General features: G+C 43.3%; 1 pseudogene across 1 annotated transcript; it reads left to right on the top strand.

The window, feature by feature from the left end:
- The first annotated feature begins 1,581 nt into the window (after positions 1-1,581).
- On the top strand, positions 1,582-4,944 carry LOC145355604 (fibroblast growth factor 19-like; annotated as a pseudogene). The gene is made up of 4 exons (XR_013889012.1): positions 1,582-1,711; positions 1,828-2,206; positions 3,576-3,679; positions 3,826-4,944. The product of XR_013889012.1 is annotated as a fibroblast growth factor 19-like (transcript).
- Positions 4,945-6,000: the final 1,056 nt, after the last annotated feature.

The following is a 6,000-nucleotide window of genomic DNA, read 5'->3' as shown; positions in this document are numbered from 1 at the left end:
GGGAGAATAAGTAGAACTCTGTATCTAAGGTATGTTCGAAGCATTGCGTTTGGGTCAATGTAAATTTCACGGCCATAAGACCTCAGAAAAATGTTGATACAGTTTGCTTTCCCGGAATCGCAGCAACTCACTCCAGGTTTCTGGAAATGACACCATATTAATTGGCTGTTTCCCCAGGATCCCGGCTATTCACACGTAGGATGTCAAAGTGGAGGATTTGGGAGTTAAGTGCACTGGATCCGGGTCCGGCGTCGCAGCCAAATCCCAGAATCGCCCTCAGCGGCAATTAGTCCCTTTAGTTTCAATTATTTCAGAGCATAAATTGAACAGGAAACCGAGAAAGAGAGAGATTTAGTGTTTGCCCAATAAAACAGAGCATTAACTTTTCAACTCCGGAAACCTAATAAACATGTTAATAGTTAATTGTTAACACTCCCAGAACTATTCCAGTAAGTTTATTTTGTGCAGTCATAAATTGGTAATTGGAAGGTGACACTTAATGACTATTTTATATGATTCACTTCCTTTTTGCTTTTATTCCGTATATAGAACCCCTACTGCACAGAAAGAGGCCATTCGGCCCATCGAGTCTGCACAGATTACAACAATCCCACCCAGATCCTATCTTTGTAGCTCGCCATCTGCGCGTTGCTAATCCCCCTCACACTATGGGGGATTTGGCATGGCCAATCCACCTAAGCCACACATTTTTGGACTATGGGAGGAAACCGGAGCACCCGGAGGAAACTCATGCAGACACGGGGAGAATATGCAAACTTAACACAGACAGTGACCCAAGGCTGGAATTGAACCTGGCGCTGTGAGACAGCAGTGCTAACCACTGTGCCACCCCTCATCACTGGATGACGCAATATTAGATCACTATTACCATTAAGATGTTTAATCTATCAATGCTCGATTTGCTAACCAGCACACGGGAATAATCTGTAACCACCCCACTTGGTGACGGCCCCTCGCTATAACTGGACTTCATTCATTTTCTGCTCCCTTTTATTTCTCTCAGAAATGCTGTGAATCCCGAAAAAATGCTGGAGAATCTCTCAGAGTCTGCGATGCACAATAAAGTGAACATCGTGTTGGGATTGAGAACTCACCTCAGTTCAAACCATCACCTGTGAACTTTGAAAAATGAATCAAAATCCCAGTGTGTTGCAGGCTGTCCCGGTGTATTCGGTTTATCAGAAGTGCGGTTTTCTTCTTTTAAAATAAATCACTTATTTAAATGTCACTTTCGTGAAATTATTGCAGCCAAATATCAAACAGTGTGGCTGGAAGGATCTCTGTGTGGGTAGGGGGGCGGGTGGGGGTGATCTGTGTGTGGGCGGGTGTGTATGGGGATGGGTGTAGATGTGTTGGGGGGGTCCCTCGTTTATGTAAGGAACAAAGTTTAGTTTCAATTGAGATGCAGGTTTTAAAAATCCGCAAGCGTGTGCTGGTTACAGAAAGATGCATAGAATGAAATCAAACACACAAAGCGAGTGGCGAACAAGTGGGGAGGGATAGTGAGGGGGTTCTGGTGATTAAGGGGCATTTTCGCCTCAGGTTAAGCCCTTGAAGAGGATGAAATATCACAAAGTGTGGATCATTCTCAGCACTGGGGGATTGCTTCTGGACAGTTCAAAGTCCACATTTCAAATTCTGCCAAAGGTTTTCTTGTTTCAGTGTGTGCCTGTGCGTGAGATGCTTGCACGTATCTCCATCATTGCTTCATTGATTCCAACTATGGTCATGACCCCCCCCCTCCCACGTTCCCCCTCCCGCTCCCGCCCAGAATTATAAGGATGTGCTACAGAACCTTGTGAAGAGATGTCACATCACTGGCTTTCTGCCGGCGCTTTAAGGTGATTCTGATGTCATTTGCTGCATTGACTTTAAAAGCAGCAGCGATGGGTTCAGAGGCGGAAGAACGATCCCGTCCGTGTCCAGGACAAGCTCCCAGCTCCAGCTCTCGTGTTCGGGATGGGCTCCAGACTTGCCAACTTGCTGTGCTCGCACCTCGCCGTTCTCCTCGCCGCTTCACTGGTCAGATCAACCCCTCTGCTGAGGACGGACTCAGGAGCTCAGCTGGAGAGGAGTTGGGCTCAGCAGATCCGATTCATGCACCTGTACATGGAGGGGAACAGCAGACACTTACAGATTAACCCTGACGGACGCATTGACAGCTCCAACTCCCAGAACTATTACAGTAAGTTTATTTCTGGGTTGAATGTGACATTTAATGACCATTTCATAATTTGATTGTCATTTCTTTTTTAAACATTCATTCCGTTTATATCACTGGATTATGCAATATTATCTTTCTCTACTATCTTTCAATATTATCTTTCTCTACACCCTAGCTGTGACTGTAACACTACGTTCTGCACTCGTTTCCTTCTCTATGAACGAAATGCTTTGTCTGTATAGTGTGTGAGAAACAATACTTTTCACTGTATGCTAATACATGTGACAATAATAAATCAACTCAAATATTAGACTGTTATTGCTGTTAATATTTGGTATTTAAATCATAGAATCATAGAATCCCTACAGTGCTGAAGGATTTACCCAGCCAATCCCCCTGACACAGTCTGCGGATGCTGGAATCTGAAACAAAAACAGAAAATGCTGGAAAATCTCAGCAGGTCTGGCAGCATCTGTGGAGAGAGCATACAGCCAATGTTTCAGTGCTGAGAAGGATCACTCAGACACCGAAACGTTGGCTCTATTCTCTCTGCAGATGCTGCCAGACCTGCTGAGACATTCCAATACTTTTTCTTTTGATATTTGTTAATCTCCCCACTTTGTAATGGTCACTCTCTTCAGTTGCCTCTTTCTCTCAGAAACCTGTGTGATTCCCAAAAAAAATTCTTGAGATCTTCCAATGTCAGCTCATCACCTCAGGCCACTTAGTTAAAGATGAACCTCAGTTAACGTTTCGAATTCATATCAGATCTTTCTACACAACTGTTCTGACTTGAAACGTTAACTGTATTTCTCTCTCCACCGATGCTGTCAGACCTGTTGAGTTTATCCAGCATTTTCTGTTTTTTTTCAGATTTCCAGCACCTGCAGTATTTTGCTTTTCATTAAAGATGAACTGTCTTGTCGCCTTTCGATTTGTAACCAAGTTATTAACTGCAGTTGGTTCCTTATTATTTAAAGATCGTTTGAACGGATAATCCATAAGTTTCCTTTTCGTGAATTCATATTTTAAACAATTAAGTGTTGATAGAATCGTTAAACAGTGTGGACGTAAGTGGGTTGAGGGAATCAACTGGACATCTCTTTCAAAGAGCTAGTAAAGGCACGTCAGGCTGAATGGCCACCGTCCGTGCTTCTACGATTCAGGGGAGAAAGAGACCATGGGGCCCCTTGTGCCTCATGCCATCTTTGAAAGAACGAGTCTATTAGCTCTCCATCCCTATCATTTCCCCGAGGGCACACGTCCTTTTTAATTCCTCTCTTGCCCTTACAAAACCATCAAAAGCCACAGGACATCTGGGGAATGCTTGACTGCTACCTCTCCGTGCCGGTATCACTGACTAACGTGCGTGTTCTTTGTGGAATTACAGCTCTGCTGGAGATCAAGGCGGTGGAACCAGGACATGTGGTGATCAAAGGGGTGAGGACTGGACGGTACCTGTGCATGGACACCGAGGGTAGCATTTTTGGATCAGTGAGTATTGGCCATCTATTTGTACAAAACTAGTAAAGTTGGTCTGCAGACCCAGATTCTCAATGAGAACACCTCACCCATCTCTAAACATGTTAACCTTGACCATCCCAAGTGTAATATGCGGTGAATATCTCTTTTCCCAATAGATGACCTACAGTGAGGATGACTGCAATTTCAAAGAGGAACAGTTACCAACATTTTATAATGTGTACCACTCCCCAAGGCACAAGAAGGTGTTAAGCCTGAGCCTGGAGAAGCGCCCATTCATCCCCAACAGAGAACTGCCACCTCTTTCTATGTTTCTGCCTCTGGAGGACCAGTTACCCACCACCACCCACAGCAGAAGAAATCCTGAGAGAGAGGCCAACGACACAGACCCCTTTGGGATGAGATCAGGACAACAGGCGAGCCCAAAACTCTCCAGAATTGGAAGAGGATAATGGGCCACACCGATCTATTTGAGACTATAACTACAATCATGAACATTGGCCAAAAAGTACCATTACCAGGGTCTAGATTCTATTTATTTATTGTGTTGTATCACCATATAGTTGATGAACTAGAGTAAGTAACACCAGTTGAAGAAGCACTGATAGGAATAGGGTCACAAGATTACAAATTAATTGCGGAGGATAAAGTTATTCTTAGCCAATGCACCCAGAGAGATCCGAAAGTCTTTCTCTTGTAGCATTTAATTGTTTCTTACAAGGTTCCAGATTCTTACTTCCATTGTCTTTCCTGGAACTCTGTTTCATGCAGTATCCACTTGTGACCTGGAGAATATAATCCTGACATCAGCTCCTAATTTGCCTTTTTCTGTTTGAACTTTGCTCCATTACCCACTCTGGATATTTCATTTAAAGTCACAGTCCAGTTTTATCTTTTCGATTTTTTTGGCAGTGATGTTCAGATGTCCCCTTTCTGTGATAAATCTTTCCTCACCTATTATATCAAGGATTATCATTTTCACTGCTTCCAAGGCTTAAATATCTTCTGTGTTTCTCGACAAACAGGACTGGATGCCATACTGAAGATCCACCTAAGCAAAGCACAACCCAATTGTGACTTTATCCCACTTAGATTCTACTCTTCTACTTGTTTTTTACAGCTTGTTTCTACAGCTTGGGCATTCTGCTAACCTTGCTAATGATCACTGTGCATGTTTAGTGTTTAGTGCACCATTGAGACCTCTAACCATTTTTAGCTGAATTCTGACTGCCTTCAACACCCATTCGTGGATTATGAATCCATGTGCTGGGGCGGCACAGTAGTCATGATGTGGGTATGCCGGCGTTGGACTGGCGTAAACACAGTAAAAAGTCTGACAACACCAGGTTTTAGTCCAACCTATTTATTTGATAATATTCTCACTAGCTAGTGAGAATATTATCAAATAAATAGGTTGGACTAAAACCTGGTGTTGTCAGATTATTTGCGGCACAGTAGCACAGTAGTTAGCACTGCTGCTTCACAGGTCCAGGGTCCTGAGCTCGACTCCCAGCTTGGGTCACTGTCTGTGTGGAGTTTGCACATTCTCCTCATGTCTGTGTGGATTTCCTCCAGGTACTCCGGTTTCCTCCCACAGTCTAAAGATGTGTGGGTTAGGTTGATTGGCCATACCTGGGTGGGATTGTGTTCGGTGCAGACTCGATGGGCCAAAGGGCCTCTTTCTGCACTGTAGGGTTCTACGATTCTATGATATGTGTCATCTATTTTTTTCTTCACATCTGCACTACTTTCCACTTGTTATATTAAGATTCATCTGGATTTACCCTGTCAATTTATACACTTAATCCAATTCATTTCAGTGAATATACTATTCATCCTCTTTTGATATTATCCTCAACTTTGGCTGCCATGCCATTGAATCCAGGTCAATGACATTAATTGGAAATAGTGTTAGTCCCAACACCAAACCCTGGGGCAGCCGACTGGGTATATCTCACGGCCTGAGATAACTTCTCTCACCAATGTTGGTTGTTCTCCATCCTTTCACAAATTCCTTTTCCATTTTCAAAATTTATCCTGAAGTTTGAGATTAACTGGTCACCTTTTCTATGGAGCTTTGTTGAGTGCCTTTCTGGAATTTATGTATGCCACATCCTAGGCCAAACACAGAACACTTCAATTGTTACATCCTCAAAGACATTAAAGGAGGCTGATCAAGCAGGGAGCTTTCCCATCTGAATCCACATGTGATGAATAGCCTCTTCTTGTCTTATAAAGTCCATGATTCTATGACTGATACTTCTTAGTGCTAGCTTTACTTGGAAAGGAAGTTACACACACGAAACTATATTTAAAGACCAAAAGGGCAGTCT

This window comes from Carcharhinus amblyrhynchos, chromosome 19 (assembly GCF_965287045.1).
Source record: "Carcharhinus amblyrhynchos chromosome 19, sCarAmb.v2.hapA, whole genome shotgun sequence".
NCBI lineage: Eukaryota > Metazoa > Chordata > Chondrichthyes > Carcharhiniformes > Carcharhinidae > Carcharhinus > Carcharhinus amblyrhynchos.
This window is presented reverse-complemented; position numbering and strand designations above follow the sequence as displayed.